Source organism: Mandrillus leucophaeus, unplaced genomic scaffold (genome assembly GCF_000951045.1).
Source record: "Mandrillus leucophaeus isolate KB7577 unplaced genomic scaffold, Mleu.le_1.0 Scaffold299, whole genome shotgun sequence".
NCBI classification, from domain to species: Eukaryota; Metazoa; Chordata; class Mammalia; order Primates; family Cercopithecidae; genus Mandrillus; species Mandrillus leucophaeus.
The window spans coordinates 2197372-2216127 of NW_012103131.1; the positions used below are offsets into that span (position 1 = coordinate 2197372).

Consider the following 18756-nt stretch of genomic DNA (forward strand, 5'->3'; position numbering starts at 1 on the left):
TGATGGAAGGGGCCTCAGGATGCCCAGACAGGTCAGCCGCCACAATATCGGCCAGTGCCAGCCCTCTCACAAGGCCCAGGCAGGGGAAGCTCCGCACACCAGACAGCCACAGGCCGCCACCCTGCTCCCTGCCTCCCATCACTCTGTTTCTCTCCACCTCTCAGCGGTCTGCCCTCCCAGAGCTCTCCTGCCTGAATAGCAGGCAAACATGCTGAGCTGGGGGCACAGGGAGGTGCACAGGCTGGTGGTTTACTCAGCTGAACAAAGCCAGGTGACCCAGGGGATTCTAAGAGGTCATCCCAAACGTCCTTCTTTTGTAAATGGCAGCATAAAGGTAGGAAGCTGCAAAACAGTTATTTCCATCCCCCAGTATACCAACAGTCCAGCCCTGACCCAAGCAGCTCACCCAGAATGCCAACAGACAATACAGTAATTGTGTTCTCCCTTGGGGAATGGGAGTGGCCATACACAGCCCCATACGAGAATGTCACGATCATCTCAGACTCCCGAGTTACAAATATGTGATCAAGGCATGTGCTGGGCACGCGCTTCCCACGTGTTTTCGTGGATATGAAAGCACAAGGGCCAACGTGCCCAGCTGCTGGGGACTGGGAGCTGCAGAAGGCAGAGTACTGGGGCAAGGAGAAAACCACACAGAAACGCTCCATTCAAAGCCATGACTGAGTCAGTGTCCCCTTGTTTCTGAGGAGCGAGAGTAGCAGGGGGAACACTCCTTGACAAAACAATACTGTGAGCAAAACTGCAAGGCCAGGCAAAGCCAGTAGCTGCCCGCCACCTCCCAGTGACCCCATCTGGAGCTAAAGACACAAGACCAGCAGTTCACTCTGGACAACTAAAACCCCCAAATGAGAGGAAACCACCACTAACCACTTAGATGTGCCCACTGGCTGAATGTATGGACTCCAACACTCCACGTCCTGGCTCTGGGCCTGCTTCCCCAGATGGGTCCCAGGGTCTCTCACCTCCAGCAGCCCTGGCTAGGCTCAGGTGTCATCAGGTAAGGGAAAGAAAGGGTACAGCAGTTGATTCTGGACATGGTTAAGCACTCTATTTCCCATCACTGCACAGAGACACTGATTTCAGGGCACCTGAAACAAAGGGCGCCCAGCCTTGGACCGACGGCAGTGAGTGGGAAGCCTCGTGAAGCATTCTCGAGTACAGAGTAACCTGCTGTGTCCATGACAGCTCTGTCAGTTCGACCCAAACGCAGCCTGTCTTTGGTGAGAACGGGCAAAATCAACCTATCTAGGAAACCAAAAGCTCAAAACTCAAAATCACCAAGGCTGCCTCCATTAGTATCTGGGTTCCAGGTGGAGGGTGGAAACCGAGATGGACAGTGGATGGTGTGTGTTAGTGACAGAATTACCTAAAGGCAGGAAATCAATGTGTCTCCAGGTATCACGGTGGAGAGTCTGAAGACAGCTTCCACGAAGATGGCTGAATGGAAAACAAAACATCTCTGGGAATCTAGTTTCAAGTTTCCCAGAAAATAAGACACAGTGGGGAAAATGCAAGGAAAGATGAGCCTCATATGCCAGGCAGCCGAGACCCACATAGGCCAACCCACATCCTTGCTGGGGGGAACACTGGGGTATCTGGCACCTGCTTCAGCAATGTGCACTGGTTCTCCAAGCGTGGACCCCGGGTCAGTAGAGAATTGCCTGGGAACTCATTAGAAGGGCAAAGTTTCAGTCCCCAACCCCAGACAAACTGAATGAGGGGTGGGACCCAGCAACTGTCCTTAGTTAAGCCCTCCAGGTTGAGTCCGGTAGTCCCTAAAGTTTGAAAAACACATTTTTACTGGATTTGGTACCTAAAACCCTAGTAACTGGGAGGACAATTTGCAGATGAGAAAATTGGGATCCATAAAAATTGAGTTTCTTGCAAAAGTGATGAGGTGAGAATTGGACAGGTGACCTACTATCCACCCCCAGCACGTCCTCTGGCCAGGCCCTGGAAATCTAAATCTAGATCAAGATGATCCTTGGCCTTCAGGAGTTCCAACAGTCCCTAGAATGCACTGAAGGAGAACAGTGGCATTGTCAGAGCCTTGGGGCCCGTTCTCAAGGCTCTTGGCCCAGCAGAATCAGAGGCTGAACCAACCACCCAGGTGCACAATGCCCTGACCAGTAGGTGAGAAGGAGGCAGGTGAGGATGCTGTGTTTCTGCTGCAAATAAAAGGGGTGGGAAGGGCTTTCAGGCAATGGATTGACAGGCTACATTTTTCAAATTCAGCAAACCATTTGGAATGACACCAAGAATCCCAAAGGTTGACTAGGCGGTGAAATATGTGTGAGAATCAGAAGGAAACAAAAAGTCACAGAATAGTTGCCACAAGAAGAGGTAAAAACAGGGTTGAGTGAAAAAGATAAATGACAGGAGGGATTGCTATTAGATACTTCAAGAAATATGAAGAGAACACCTCAATTCTTTGAAAAATATTAATTACCATCTGGCGAATCTTTGCTTTACTTCCACTTGCTGTATTGGGTCTCTGTCAAAAGAATGAGCTAGAAGAATGAGCTGAGATGCATGTTTCATCTACCCTAAGAAATGTGTCTAACACCAGAAGTTATATACTTGGTACACAGCAGCTAGGCTGCCTATCATGAGAATTTAAAAATTAAATCTTTATTTGTAAAAAATCCCTTGCAGTATCTATTAAAATCCAGAAGCCACTTTTTATTTATTTAGTTACTTATTTATTTTTGGAGACAGGGTCTCACTCTGTCACCCAGGCTAGAGTGCAGTGGCACGATCTTGGCTCACTGCAACCTCCGCCTCCCAGGCTCAAGCGATCCTCCCGCCTCAGCCTCCCAGTAGCTGGGACCACAGGTGCCTGCCATAACACGCGGCTAATTTTCGTATTTTTAGTAGATGGGTTTTCTCTATGTTGACTAGGCTGGTCTCGAACTCCTGGGCTCAAGTAATTCACCTGCCTCGGCCTCAGGAAGGCACTTTCAGGTAAGAAGATTAAACTAGGTGAAGCATCTGAGTGATTGGCAGGGGGCGGGGGGGTGTGGGGGTACAAAATGAATCCCCAGGTCACCCAGCATCACAGGGCCATTCAGGGGGTAGAAGGGCCCCTGGGCTGAGACTGGCTCCTGAGACTTAAGGGATATTATTTGTACTTTCAGAGTTTCTATTAGTGCCCTGAGTACTGGCTTATCTTTGCAAGTTTACTAGCAGGTGAAACACGAGGTAGCAGGATTATGATGGCAATGATCTTGAGCACTGCGAACAGCCTGGGCATTTCTACTAGTCACTGCCATTCACCATGGTTCGCCCTGTGCTAATAACCTGGAGAGCCAGAAAATCTGAATCTGTCTTCTGAATGTCTTATCCACTCCCGGGATCTCAAACTCAAATGCCTTCCAGGGCCAAGTAGGAAACATAAATGAGAGAAGCATGCTGCACAGGAACCGAGATGATATATGCCTGGTCCACCATGGACGGCTCTGGCTACAGCTAACTGTGGTGGGCTGTTTGGGAAAGAAGACCCAGGCTACTATTCTTCTGGCTTGTTAAGAGAAACTGAAAGTAAAGACTTCTTTGCACAATCTCCTTTTTATGTTCTCAAGAAATTAAAAAATTTGTAAAGCATCATATAAGCCAAACAAATCATGTGTGAGGACCACATCTGGCCGCCAGACCACCAGAGTGCAAACTCCGGTCTAAATGATGCTGACGATTCAGACCCCCTGAAAACACCCAAACAGCTAAGTTTCATCTTGGTTTGAAGACCTCAATGGACTCGCTTGGCCTTAGCGATTCAGTCACGCATTCTCATTGGCACCACTCCCTTGCTCATTCGGTGAGTTAGCTAGAGGCCTGAAAATGACTAGACAGCTCAGACTGTGTGAAATTCCATGCACAACAAAGTAGACCCATAAAACTCCCAATCACAGCCAGCAGAGGCCTGCCTTCCCACCCATGGACCTGGAGAGACAGTTGATCCAGGCCAAAATGGATCATTGGCCTGATCCCATGGGAGGCTGTGGCACCCATTCCATGGAGCAAACCATGGCATTATCTGAAGTAAAGCAGAGTCTGGGGTCTGCCCTGCCCCCACCAGAGAGCTCCCTTCTGGCCTCGCCCACGAGGTGGGGTAGGGAAACAGTTTCCATGCCAAATACTTCTAACACATGCACGTAAACCCAGCAGATGGAACAGACAATTCTGGATCCCTGACGCCTCCAGACTGCTGGCTTTGGTTGGGTCATCATGAAGAGAACAGCTGCTTCCTCAATCATGACTACTGCACAGAACAGAGGATGCTGTTTTGATGACTTCTATGCAAGATATAGAAACAAGAGGGGAGTTTCCTGCCTTTTATTTCAAAATAGCCCAGGACAAATGAAGACTTCTTGTACCATAACAACACATTCAAAGGGAAAGCTTGATGGAGTTGGTTTTCTTAAATGTCACCCCACAGTGAGCAACCTACTTCTCTGCCCACAGGCCGTGATAAAAATGTCATCAGGGACCCATGCAGAGGAGCAAGAGACTTCTCTTTGAAACAGCAGCATGTGCACGACTGGGGACAAAACTAGGTGGTAAGGAGAAACCGGCTTTGGAGCAGAGGGACCTGGATTTCAAGCCAGGCTCTAGCCCATCACAAGTCACACTCTCTCAGGGACATGGCAGAAGCTCAGTTCCTGCCCAGTGAAGTGGGGCTAGTCACCCCCAGCTGGCTGTGCGATGAGCAGATGGAGAGAGAATGTATGCGGAGTGCTTGGCACACAGTAGGTGCTCAGAAAACGGCAGCACTCTAAAAACAGATAATTTCCATTATAAATGTATTTGTGCCTGTGTTCTTTTGGGCACATGGAATTAGTCTCCCTAATTCCACTACTAGGACAGCAGTGAGAAATTAAGGGCAGAGCCCAATCTCGAATGATCTCACCCTCCACTGGCTGAAGAAGGAAGACACAGACCATTTCCAGGAGTGGCTGGCTAGAGGCAAGCACAGTGTCAAAGGTGGCAGCGGGACAGGAGGGGGACACGTAATCAAGGCTGGCCTTCCAAGGCTATTCTTTTCCCTTTTAAACCATGTGGGGAAAAAATCTTCCATGTACGACGTCTTAAACACAACTTCCTCCCTACTAGGCACTTTCTTCATGCAACTGTTCTAGAGCTAAGTTCACCAGGCTTTTACTTATCTGATTTTCTTCTTCTTTTCACTCTTGCCCAAGGTCCTGAAAAGTCCTCCTGGTATCTTATTCTTGCATGTTATAAAGGTTTCCATCCTGATTACAGAGGGAGTGGGCATTGTTTAAAGTGTGAAGATTCATGTAGACTGTACCCATGTAAACCAAACATGGAAAAGCCAGCCATTCCCAACAGGAGCGCTGGACCGGACTTCTGACTGTACAATGCATTTCAGAGACTCCAATGTAGACGGCCTGGACTACAACCAGCCCTCTGGTTGTAGTCACACAGCTCCTCTCCACACTCAGAGTCCATCAGCATGCACAGATGTGGGGTAGATGGGGCCAGCACCGATGTGTTTATGCCTGGGTCTGATGAACTGGAGATCTATGCCCTCCATATTTGCCTTCACCCCTCAAAATGACTCTGCCCCCAGTTAGCTTTCAAAGAGATTCCTATTTAGAGCATTTATGGACCAAGCAAGACAAGAGCTACAGTTCAGCCCAGCTCTAAGCTACTCAACACACGGCATCAGTGTTAGCAGTGGACAGCATTTTAAGAAGTAAGTCACATGATACCAGCTAGCTGAGGGACCTGGAACTCACCTTCCTTTCTCATGCCACACAATAGCCATCATTTTGAATGAATGAAGTAGAAGTAGTTCTTTATCTGATGCCCATGGAAAACATGGTCATTTCATCAGACCACGTATTTCCCATTCCAGCACAGTAGGAACAATGGTATAACCCATCAGGCCCAAATGGCCCAGAGCAGAACAGATCTGAATACATGAAAATGGGATTTCTGCAGGACCCAGCATGCAAACACACATGGGACACTGGACATGGCAGAGTTGATGAGGCCAGTGGCCCCAGTGAACAAGGAGCTGGGGTTACAGGCTGCAAAGGGGCATGGCAGGGGCCTGCTAACCGTCATAAGATCTAGGGATAGCCTCTTCACTCCAGGCCCAGGTTCCCTCTGCCACAGCAGACATTCCTCCATCACCTTAGAGTCAACAAACTAATTTTCAATTTTGTGTTTTGGGAGCAGGAAGGTCCACTGTCTTGTCTTTCACCAGAATGTCTCCTCTGCACTTTTGGTTCCCTCAGATTTGGATTCTCCCCACACTGGGACACAGTCTCGTGTGCTCCTACCTGCAATGACAGCAACGTTCTGGGTCTGTGCTGTCCAACGTGAGAGGTGACCAGCGCATGCGACTACTGAGCATGTGACATGTGGCTAGTGCAACCAAAGAATGAAGTCTTCATTTCATTTAGTTTTAGTTAATTTAAATCGCCACATGTGGCTACACCTAACATACTCAATAGCCCAGGTCTGGAGTGCAGAGTATTCATGTGGAGAAGAGGTCAGTACATTTTTTTCCTGTAAAGGGCCAAGCAATAAATATTTTAGGCTTTGTAGACACCGTGGTCTGTAAATTCTACTGCTCTGGTGTGAAGGCACCCACAGATGTTACCTACACAAATGGGTGTGGCTGTGTCCCAGTAAAACTTTACTAACAAATGTAGGCAGTGGGCCAGGTTTAGTTATCAGGCTATAGCTTGCCAATCCTAAAGTTGGGAGTTCAAACCCCAGAACTACTGCCCATGAGCTAAATGATCTTGGGCACTTTACCTTACAGAACCCTACATTCTTCATCTACAAAAGCACTCACTTCTCAGGGTGGTTATATGAATTAACTGCGAAGCCTAACACACAGTGGCATTCAAAAAGTACTTGCTGGGCCAATGAAAACGGGAAAGAACTGGGTGCTTGGACTTGCACTATCCTATTTATTCCTCCTCCTCTGTTAAGTAGGCACTATTATTCCCAGTCCACAGATGAGAAAATCACAGCTCAGAGAAGTGAAGTGGCTGAACCAAAGTCAAAAGCCATCAAGTGGCAGCACTAGAACCCGGGGATTCTTTTTACTGGTTCTGTGCCCTACTCTCTCTTCTCTCAGGCTTTTCTAACTGACATCAGCCCTACCCAACATTCTGTCCAACTGTCTGGGCTCATCTGTACTGCCTCGTACTATAAGAGGCTCCATTTATAAAGGAAATCATTAAGAAACACAAAATCAACCTTTTTTTCTTTTTTTTTAAGGAATCTAAGACGTTGAACTCTACTAGTTCCTGTTACAGACACTGTTCTGGAGCCCATGTCACCAGCAGTAACTCACTGGAACACCTCTCACAAGGCGGCTCCCCTCTATCGTGCAAGGACCCAATGAGGTGTGGCATGCTACACCATCACATGAAGTTCCGGCTGTGGCCCTTCCCCACGTCACCTCCAAAACTATAAAATGCTTCCCCCACCTTGGAGATGGGAGGTCAGAGAGATGCTCCCTGCAGTTCTTTCCAGAGCTGCAGGGGCCTTCACATGGGCTGATGCAGCTCAAACATGAACTGAATGATGGCTTGTTTCTTCCTGCATTTGGCATGAAGACCCAGATCCCTCCCAAGTCTTCTCCTTATCTCCTCCTGCCTATCTCCTCCTCCATGTCTGCCAGGATCAACCCTGAGCAGAGGAGAGGGCAACCTGGGATTGCTGTCTTCTCCTCCAGGGCCATAAGACACCAGTGGCTGTGACCACCATGCTGGCTCCAGTAGCAACCAGGGGGTAGGACAAAAATTGAGCCAAAGCTAAATCAGAGACGAGCAGTCAGCCACTCAGGGAACAAGTGCCTGGGTTCCAGCTCCCGCCTGTGCCTACACTCGGGGCTAGAAATCAGCCCTGTCTCCAACAGCACCCAAAGCCTGGCCAGGCCAATGGCTGCCTCCCATAAGGGACTCCACCCTGGTTCCCCCAGGTTCCACTGATCCACCCAGAAACGGGCAGGATCAGCCATGCTCAGTCGTCGTCTTACAAGCGCAGGGGAAGGGGTTGGCCAGGCAGGAAGCTGGCAGACCCAGTAGTTCGGTGAGCAGAGGAGCATGCCACCACGTCATGTCTCAGAACGACGACTTCCTGAAGTCATGAGTAACATATAAGGACTTACCTGAACTTCACACATGCTTTTAAAAATCATTTTTTGGCCAGGTGCAGTGGCTCACACCTGTAATCCCAGCACTTTGGGAGGCCCAGGCGGGTGGAGTACCTGAGGTCGGGAGTTCAAGACCAGTCTGGCCAACATGGTGAAACCCCGTCTCTACTAAAAATACAAAAATTAGCTGGGCGTAGTGGCACACGCCTGTAGTCCCAGCTACTTGGGAGGCTGAGGCAAGAGAATCACTTGAACCCAGGAGGTGGAGGTTACAGTGAGCCGAGATCACGCCACTGCACTCCAGCCTGGGTCACAGAGCGAAACTCCGTCTCAAAAAAAAAAAAAAAAAATCTTTTTTTTCCCCAAAGCAAGTTAGAACTCATTTTCCTGTGGTCTATCACATACTCTCCTGAGCCTAAGTGTCTGATCCCCTCTCTGCTCCAACTTCTGGCCATACAGCTCTTTCACTCCAGTTTGCTGCTCAACTTTTGGCCTATGTGGACGCAGCCAGGCCAGATCCTCTTTTACTTTCTTTTCTAACAGGTGAAGGCATGTGCTAACCTCCCCAGGAATGAGTTGAATAGAGAGGTTTACTGTTAAAATCAAAACCATCTGCGGCTAACTTACTCACTTTCTTTTTCCCTCAGGAGTAAATGCAGATGAGCAAAACCCTACCAGCCCTGGAAAAGACACCCCACAAAGCCAAGATGGGCTGCTAACTGTAGTTTTGCCTCTGCCTCTGCACAGGTTCAGTATTTTTCTTAATTCTCCTCTTCTGGGCCCAGGTCACATGCCACACAGTCAACAGGGCCTGGAATCTGGGCTGGCATCTGAGGGCAGCGGAGGCCTCAGGCGCACTGGCCTCCAGGAGTCAGGTGACTCAGGCCCGCCATTCTCGAGTGTCTGTGTCAGCAGCTTCCCCCTGCCTTTGAGAACACCAGTGAGAACAGGCTATGACAGAGCCCAAGAGGCACGGAAGCTCCTTCTTCCATCGCACCAACATGGTTAGGGGCCTGTTTTTCCCTTTAAAGAAAAAATAGTCTTACACTGAATCGGACTGTTTCAACTCACACGCCAGAACTTTGACTTCTTTAGTTCCAGTGCAGCACAGGCAAGAGGTTCTAGAAGCTCTTGGGAATCCCAAGTGCCCCCGCTAAATTCGAGAGTTTTGCCTAAAAATAAACAAAGACCACATCACTCTGGCCAAGGCGGCACTTGATGAAAATTCTCAGAGGCTAGTCTCATGCTTCTCCAGGAAGGTCACTCCAAGGTCAAAAAGCTGGGCCCCTGGGCAGTGGCGCCCCGAAGGTGGGCCTTCTCCCAGCACTTCGTCCTTCCCTTTACTGCCATCCTGACCTAGATCAGCTCCGCTCCCCTCTGAAATCTACACTCTTCTCACCCAGGCTCCAGGTCTCCCAGATTCCCTGACGCAGTCTCATGCCGCTCTCCTGGTCTGGAATATCTCCTCCTCCCCATTCTTCATCTGTCTAAACTCCTACTCATTCCTCAAGGCTCAGGTCAGCTGTCACCCCCTCCAGGAAGCCTTCCCTGCCCTCCTCTCTTCAGCTCAGTTAGAGAGACCTTCTATGACTTCCAGAGGACAGTGTGACTCACCAGTACCTTGTGTAAACATATCTTCATTCATTTATTACACTGTGTCTGGCACATAGTAGAACCTCAATAAACACCTGCAGTCTGACTGTCCATAACATGAGCTATGAACTCCCTAAAATCAGGGATTCGGTAGATGCATCTCTGAATTCCTCGGGGCCTGACGACGTGCCTGACACACAGAGTAGATGTTACTCCATACTGATTGAATTACACTGAGCCTGGGGGCCACCGCCATGGCAGGTATGTTCTGTGCTTATCACAGGAACAGTGACACACCCAAGGAGGACACAGTGGGCGAGGATGACACACTCCACCTGGCAGATGAGTTCTGTCACATCCATGAGACCAGAGGCAGCCGAGACACCTCGGAGACCTCCCTTATGCAGCCCTCGCTCACAAAGCTTCAGGATCTCATCGTCCTAGCAGAAGGTCTGCTTCAAGGCCACCCATGCCCAGCCATCTTGGTGGTTCCTCTGAGAGGATGCTCTAGGACCAGCCCCAGAGGGGAGGGGCTGCCACAGTCTGGAGTCAGGGCCCCCTCCCAGAACAGCATGAGTCTTCACACCCCACACAAAGGGTCTCCCTCAAAGCTACCCAAAGTGCAGCAGGAAATCTCATGAGTCAAGACTGTCCATCCTGTTCACCCCACAGGATGCCAGCCAGCCCTAGACTCATGAAGAGTGATGCTCACCAGACCCAGGGAATAGACGCGTCAGGAGTCAGAGGCCTGTACCAACAGAAGCCCAGGTGGCGCAGCCTGGACCCTTCCCTCTGTCCTTCAAGCCAAGGGCTCCTTTCAAAGCTTCAGCAAGCTTAGATGAGCTCTTGCTCCTGCAGACACGGAGGTCAGGTTCAGGTGGCAAAGGGATCTAGAAGCAGCCAGAATCACACCGCAGGCTGAGCGGGGGGCAGGCGCCCCAGCTGCAACCACATAACCCGCACCCAGAAGACGCTGACTCCAGGTGTCCAAGGCAGCTCCCCCAACATGAGAGGAATAGCAAAAAACAAAGGTGCCCACTGCAAAGCATCTAAACAGAATCCAAAAGGTGGTAAGTGGGCCCCTCACTCTCAGTCTAGGTAGGGGTGCAGCCATTAATTCCTTGGTTTCCAAAGAATTCATTTACAGAAGTGTGGGTCGCAGCAGAGCCAAGACGGTGAGGCCACATCACGACCCATACATGCATTTAACTTTCTATGCTTAGGACCAACAGTAAATCACTTTTGGTAAACAAAGATTTAGTTTCCTAAAGAGAAAACTTAAAAGATTTCACCAGTCTCAACGCTTGGTAACAGACACACTGCAAACTAAACTGTAATGCATACTTTCAACTTTTCCTCCCAAGAAAACCCTGCGCTACCTAAGAGAGGAGGATGCTGGAGGAGCAAAGGCTCTATCTGCCCCAGCCTGACCCGTCCAGCCAAGCCCAACTCCAGCTGAAGTTCCCTCTGCTCTGTCCTGTATCTTGTCACCACTGACTGACCTCCTCAGGACAACCTGCCTGACTCCCGTCCTTCCGGCCCTCCTTCAGTCCTCACAACAGCACACGATTGCCACAGGCTGTGTGAGATATTCACTAATGTTTGGGGAGCTCTAAGTGTCCCCACGTGTGGTCTCATTCAGGGCCCTGAACCTATGGGTTGGGGTTGCTGTCAGCACTGCCATACTCCAGATGAGGGAATGGGGGCCAGAGACAGTCGCCTGCTCAAAGGCACAAGGCATGGCCAACAAAGGGCAGACCTGGGATTTGAACCCAGGCTTCTGATTCCAAAGCTGAATGCTACTTTTGCCCTCAATGATACAGAACTGGGTTTCACCTAGATTCTGTCCAAAGTTCCTCTGTGATGCCAAAGAGTCCCCATTCTTCCTGCAACCACAAGAAGCACCTGGCTGGCATGCAGCTGACCACGAGCTTTGCAGCAGAAACCCTGCTTGCCCAGTCACACTCATCTCCTACCTGGCATCGCTCTGCAAGGCACTACGCCTGTTGCAAGGGGCTTCTCAAACAAGCTCTAAACTGATCTTCCTAAAAATGTTGGGTGGCAGGACCAGCAAGGTGAGAAATCGGAGGCCCAAAGAGGGTTACAGGGCAAATTAGGTCCAGCAAGTAGGCAGTCTGTGCCCACTACCTTCCAGCCAGGAAATTCAATCGTGTGACCGCCAAAGGGATTCCATGAGAGAACGGTTCCTACGGCCCGGTCCTCACGATCATGCCACAGAGGGGCTTCCCTGCATCCCGCTCTCCTTCTGGAGACTCAAAATCACAGACACCTCTTTGCCCCCGGGGCTCAGGAGCCAGGCTCCCTCTCCTCACCCAGATCATGGAGAGAGTCAGCTGCAGAGAACTTCTTTCCACCTCCAAACATGCAGAGAAGCTGCTCCCAGCCAGCGGACTGAAACTCCCTCCGCTCCCAGGCCCATGGCCAAGACCAATGCCAGAGCAAGGGGAATTCCAGGCAGGGCCGGAGGCCTCTCCCAGCTGGGCTTTGTCTGTCAGGGTGCTTCAGGCTTCAGCCAGAGGGCAGCCTGGGAGGGAGGGTGGCCTCCACGAGGTGGGGGCAGGCAGCAGCAACTGGAACCTGCATAAGCCACCTCTCCTGCACAAGGCACAGTCCAGCTGCCAGGACACACAATGGCCCCAGACAGGACCTGTACAAACCCAGCTATCCAGGAGCTCGAGGGCCCACCCACGCCCCCTCCTAGAAGTTGCAGCATGGCACCCGGACAGGAGCTGCCAGGGAACGCCCACTGGGCAATGCACATGTCTTACAGCAGGAACTCTCCTCCCCTGGTGAGCACTGGATGGAAAAGCAGCAGGGTGTGGTAGAAAGAATACAGGACTGAGGTCAGCTGGGCCAAGTTCAAATCCCAACCTCCCCTCTCAACCTGGGGTGAGTGATTTCTCCAGGCAGCATGTCTTCAGCAATGAAATTAGGCTAGTCCCCGAGCCATAGGTTGTGCCGAGGATTAAATGAACTAATGAAGTAAAGTGCCCGGCTCCACACTGGACATCCAGCAGATGTCCAATCAATGTCTGCTGAATGAATATGGAAATTGCAGCCCTGAGGAAACACCAATTCTCTTCTCCCTTCACTCAGCCCAAACCCAACTCCCCACAGCGGGGGGAAGAGCCCTTATTCACTACTCACCACCACCACCACACAGCCAGGCAGACTGACACTTTTGGCATAGAGGCCAAAACCTTTTTCATCAAACTCACCTTTACAAGGTTTCAGCACCTTCCATTGGGGCTGGTGGGTGGGGACAGCGATGGATAGCATGTTTCACTTGGCTAATGAACTCTCTGAGCAATGATCAAGTTCACCTGCTGGTCTATGCTAAAGCAGGTTGTCCTGCAAGCAAGAATAAGGTTCCACATCATGAGAGCACAGCAGTAGGGCAGGGACTCAGGAGACAGAGGCTGCACCTTTGAGAACTGGCTACAGGACCCTGAGAGATTCACCTTACCTCTTAAGGATCAGACCTCTCTTCCAGAAGTTTACATCAGCAGGCCCAAGAAGCTCTCGCTCTCCAAGCACCTTGGCCATTCTAAACACAATTCTATGAAATGTAATCCTGAGTATGTTCACAGAAAGACAGGCTCTGAGCTGTCAGGGACAACCAAGTGCCTGATAGAGTGACATTCACTGCAAACCTGGGTGAAAAAGACTCACCACTCACTGAGAGTTGCCAGGATATGCCCTGGAACCTAACTGCATCTTTCCTCCCGTGAGCCCCAGGGGCACAAACCCCCAAAAGGAACAAGACCACTAGGACAGTGGGGAGGAAGGGCCTGCATGAGAACTACCCTGACACCACAACCTGAGTAAAATCTGCCCCCTTCAATCTGGAAAGAAGGTGGTTCAGAGGGACTGTGCTAAATCTTGGCCCAGCAGAAACAGAAATGACCTCGAGGATGCCCACAGCAGACACTTCACCTAGGGATGGTGCCTTTCAGATGCCACTTCACCAAGACATAGCAGCAGTAGCAGCAGAATATGCCAATAGGTTTGCTCCACTCCTGAATATGAAAGCCCCCAATCTCCTGCTAAGGAATAGGGAAACTAAGGAACAGACCCCTAGGTATGCAAGGGGTCTATATTACAGCCCTCACTCCTCAGTCTTGGATGCACAAGAGAATCGACTCAGGAACTTTAAAGATACCAGTGTGGGGTTGTTGCCCTCCCTCCCCAAGATTGTGATGTAATTGGGCCTGAATGCAGCCTCGGCATCTAGATTTTTTTTTTTTCAACCTTCCCGGGTGACTCTAATGTGCAGCCAAGGTTCAGAACCACTACGCTAGCTTCTAGAAGTTCCAGCACTCTCCTACAAACTCTTCAGGGGCAGAAAGGACAGCATGCCCAGCCAGGCAGGCCTTGCTAGAGATGGCTCTCCTTATTCTTCCTTCAAAACACACACACACTCACACACCCCCGCCCCCAGAACCAACCTGCAAAGAGCCATCTGTCTGAGACAGAATGCAGGGCCGCTGCCCAGCCCTGGCTGGGGCGTACCGAGTTCAGCCACACTGGAGGATATACAATTGTGTTCAGTGACTTGATTACTTTAGGCACATAAACAAAATATGATACTGTACAGACCTGGAGTGGCAAACACCACATCATAATTTACTCTGAGACATCTGAATTACAAACGCAAGAAGAAAAAAAGTTGGAAACGCTTTTAAGAATCTCTTTGAATGGAAAACGGAATCTGAATAAATGGCGGTGCTTCCAGTGGGCTGCCAGGTTTACTTCCTGTTTCTTCCAGAAGGTCACCGGAAATGTTTTCTTGTGAATCTGCCTTTTCTGAGATTGAAGGAAAACATCTCAGCCTCCCAAACTATGGCACTACCTTTGCTCCTATAGTACATACAGATTGCAATCACTCCAAAAAAAAAAAAAAAAAACACACACACACAGCCATAGGAAAGGGGAGTGGAGGAGAAAAGGCAGTTAAAAGTTCTAGGTTTCCCTGTGGTGTTAACAAGACTAAATAAAATTTCTGCTTTGAAATAAAACAGAACCCAGTGCCTCTATCGTATGAATACACAGCACAGCGTATAGAAAGCAAGCAGGCTCTGAAGGGATAGAGCTCCTTCCTGGCTTTCTGCCTTCCGGCTATGTGGCCTTGGGCCAGTTACTTGGCCTCTCTGAGCCTCAGCTATAACTGCAGGTTTGCTTTGAGAATTAGAAAGTGTATACAAAGCCCAGGGCCCTGGGTGGGCCTTCAACAACCAGTGGGTGCTGCTATTATTCTTTGAACAATCTGCACCCATTTCAGCTAAATCCTTGGGAATCACATTATACCAGCGCAGGGGAAGAATCTGTTTCTTTGTTTAATGAGAGAACAAAAAGAGTGAGTGGAGAAGTCAGGAGTTAGCCTGCCACCGCATTCTGGGGTCAAATGGGCTGTTTACCAACATGATTTGCTTTCACCCTCCTGAGAGTGGCACCATGGAAAAAGTCCTTCCCGAGACTTACAGATGCCCAAGAGGCAATGTGGTTTCCATGATATTCCAGCATGGTCTGGCCAAGCTGTCCCCCATCCCCCATGCAAAAGCCAGCTTCCCCGTGCAGCCCCCACAGCAGGAGAGAGGGAGAACCATTAAAGAAGCGGGGGTGCCTGTCACACTTCTCTGTAACCCCTGACGTGATGTGAAATTCTACAAGGTAGACCCTTTGAAATGCAAAATCTTCCAGAGTCCTTCAAATGTGTTTTTATTTTCTCGGGTTCCTAAGGCTGCTTTCAGATCCACCCATCAGTATTTCCCCCTCTCAATCAACCCACATTTAACAAAAAAAAAAAAAAGAAAGAAAAGAAAAAACAAGAAAAACCCAAGGACGTCTCTATTTTTCAGAAAAGCTCAAGTATCTCCAATCACTGTGAGGAGAAAGAAAATAAAATCTTCAGCTCCAGCCTCCTTGCATCACTCCAAGACACCCAGAAGCCAAGTTTCCTCTGGAAGATTCCCTCCCATCCTAGCCAGCACAGCAGTCTGTTGCTCAGATCTCAGAGAACTTTCTGAGATAAGAATTCGAGTTCCCCCAACCCAAGTTCGGTAAGGTTAAGACAGGCACCACCAAAACCACAACCCGCAATACACCAAGCCCAAATCTTGCCCCAAAACCCGGTGCACAGGAGGTTTGGATTAAGCATCAAAGAAGTTACCTTAAAGTTGTTTGGCAAAGAAAAATACTTCACTGTAAGAAGAACCCTAGGGAACGGTAAATTGCTTTTGAATATGGACTTTTCAGTGGCGCAGTCATTAATCATGTTAATGTAAACTGCGCTACAACAAAAATTTTCTAAGCAAGTCTCAGGGCACATCAGCATATCTAAGCCTCTGGGTTTGTTTCCAAAGTTCACATCCCGGCAGGCAATGAAACTGCTGTTAATGGGGTCAGCTATTACAGTGCCGTCCCCAACCTTGGGCCATAATAAAGGTGACTCAGCCATCCAGAAAAAACTCTCAAAGTTAGGCAGGAAACAAACAAATTAATCAGAGAAAGAGAGTCAATGATTTTTGGAAGGTGTATTCATTGGACAAGTTTAAACAGAAACTCTCCCTGGATGATCGGACTGACACTTCAGGAAGGAGATGAGGGACAACAATCAACACTCCTCCCAGCACCCAAGTCCCCTGGCCAGACCCTTTGTGGAGTGGAGGGGAGGGCAGCAGCCGGATGAGGCGAGGAGGAGAGTCCAGCAGAACTAAGCTTCACTGAGCCCCGCCAGCTCCAGCCATGTGCTTCGTGTTGGCAACAAACCGGTTCTTTCAAGAGAAGAAGAGTCTGACAAAAAGGACAGCTGCAGCAAAGCAGAAGCTAAGGGTAAAAACCTCTCCAAAGCCCTATAGGGATTCTCCCCTAAAGTTAAACAAACAAAACACCATTGGGGTTTGCAAGGACTAGTTAATCTATTAGTCTTCCCCTTGCTGGATCAATTAAAGAGAGTCCCTCCACATCTGGTTTCCATAGAAAACCGAAACTTGTATTATCAGCACATTACATAACAAATTATGCCTGCAGGTTTCTTTTATTACACATCAGAGAGGTGTGCGTGGTGGTGGTAATGATGGGGGTTGTGCCGATCTGAGTATTTGCTTATTTTAGTCTTTTTATTTAAGGGTAAGAACAGAAAGTTTTCCATACAATGCGCAATTTAACTGCAGAAAGTCACGCCACCCAAATAAAACATCAACTGAACAATCCGAAGGTGGGCCCAGAGCTCAGTCTTCAGGGCCCAAGGCAAGGAGTGAGAAGGCTGTGCTTTTTAAAAGAGCTCCGCAGCGTCCCCTGCTGCCAGCTCCTACTATTTAAACACGGCTCTCTCTCTGGCCTCCAGAAGGGGAGGAGAGCAGGCTGGCCCTTCCTGAGCTTCAATCAAGGGTCAGGCGCCTGCTCACTGGACCCGCTTAAAGGAACCCAAGCCCGCTAGGCTTCTATAGGGAGGATGGGGAAGCTAGTGGGGCAGTAAGGGAATCAACAAGGGGAAAGAGAAAGACTAAGACATGGAGACGGAAAGGGCCCAGGAAATAAGACCAGGACTTCCCATAAAATGTCAATTAAACGTAACCACCACAATGACAAAAAGGTATCATAAAGCTCTTTCCAAAAGAACTTTATGAACTTCCAAAATGCTATGTGCAACATACCCCAAGTTGAAAAGAGAAGGGAGAAACTGATTGAAAACATTATGAACCAAGACAGTGGAATGCTCTACTTTGTCCTGAGAATAATGGAACATTCAAGTCCACTTCTGCGGCAATGAGGTTGCTAGTTTCTATTTAAAAACTTGTCTTTGATATCAAAATGACTGCACATGAATCTCACCTTCCCAAAAGAAAATAGGAAGTAGTTGGGCAACATCATTTGAATTCAAATAGCTTCGTTCTCTGAAGGAACGTTTGGAAGAAAAAAATACAGGCCTTCCCCACGCCTCTCCTTAGCTTTCTAACCTGAAAAAGCGCCTGGAAGCTGGATCGGCACACTCCCAGGTCGCATGATGGGTGACAGCCAAGTGCAGACACAGAGTCAAGGGCTACCAATCCTGATCCAAACCTTCTCCCACTGAATGGGACGATCAATTGGGACAAGTAGCTGTTTATGTAGTCCACAGCTAAAGGTGGGGTGGGGGACCCTGTAGACCTGCAATTCAGTATCAAAACTGTAACTGACACACGTTACTCTTAAATAGCTAAATTAAAATGAAACCAAAATCTGGCCTAATAAGGAACAGTTTCACCTGGTCGGCTAACTCCATTCCTTCTCAATTCCTCAAACCAGGTGGCATCTTTTAAACGAGTCCAGGATCTGGAGCAAGGAGGAATCTCCCTGCCAGCCGGTGGGGACTGCTGGGAACACATATGCTAGCATGTCATTTGGAAGTCTGCTAATATGTTGTAAGCAGCACAAGACGCTTGCCTGGCTTCCCAGGCCAATAAACAATGCCATTCCAACTCCTGCAGCAGTCAATAGGAAACAGTCTCTTTTCTCCACCATCCAACAATTCAACAAACATTTGTTCCTGTTGAACAACCGTCAGCCTGGCTCCATCTGCACCCGCTCCAGCAAGGCGAGCGCAGCGGCACAAATGCCCACCCCAGGATCCCAGACCCGGAATGCAAGCCATTCCGGGGGCCACTTTCCTAACACCACCGAGTCCAGAGATTGTACCGTATGGAAGACTCGGAGTGTGGCCTATAGGAGGCAGAATCCCATTCATCAAACGCTGCAAAGAGCTTTTCTTTGTTCACCATCGTCCTAAGTACAGTACGTGTTAATGAGCCTGGGCGGTCAGATGGAAGGAGCTCGGCTTCAGGGGGCGTCCGAACGCGAGGGACCCGGGCAAACCTGTCCGTGCGGTTCGTCGCTGCTGCGGCGCCCCGGCCCGAACCACGAGCATTGTTCCCCAAGTCCGAAGACGGGGGTGGAGAGCTGGGGGCTGGGGGACACGGTGGGGGGCGGGGGAGCGAGAACACACT

General features: G+C 49.5%; 1 protein-coding gene across 1 annotated transcript in view; it reads right to left on the reverse strand.

Moving 5' to 3' along the window:
• Nucleotides 1–18548, reverse strand: part of FAM53B (family with sequence similarity 53, member B) — a 120858-nt gene extending 102310 nt beyond the window's left edge. The window contains exon 1 of the mRNA XM_011986421.1: nucleotides 18018–18548. The gene's annotated coding sequence lies outside the window, so the exon portion shown is untranslated. The remainder of the gene's footprint in view (nucleotides 1–18017) is intronic.
• Nucleotides 18549–18756: the final 208 nt, after the last annotated feature.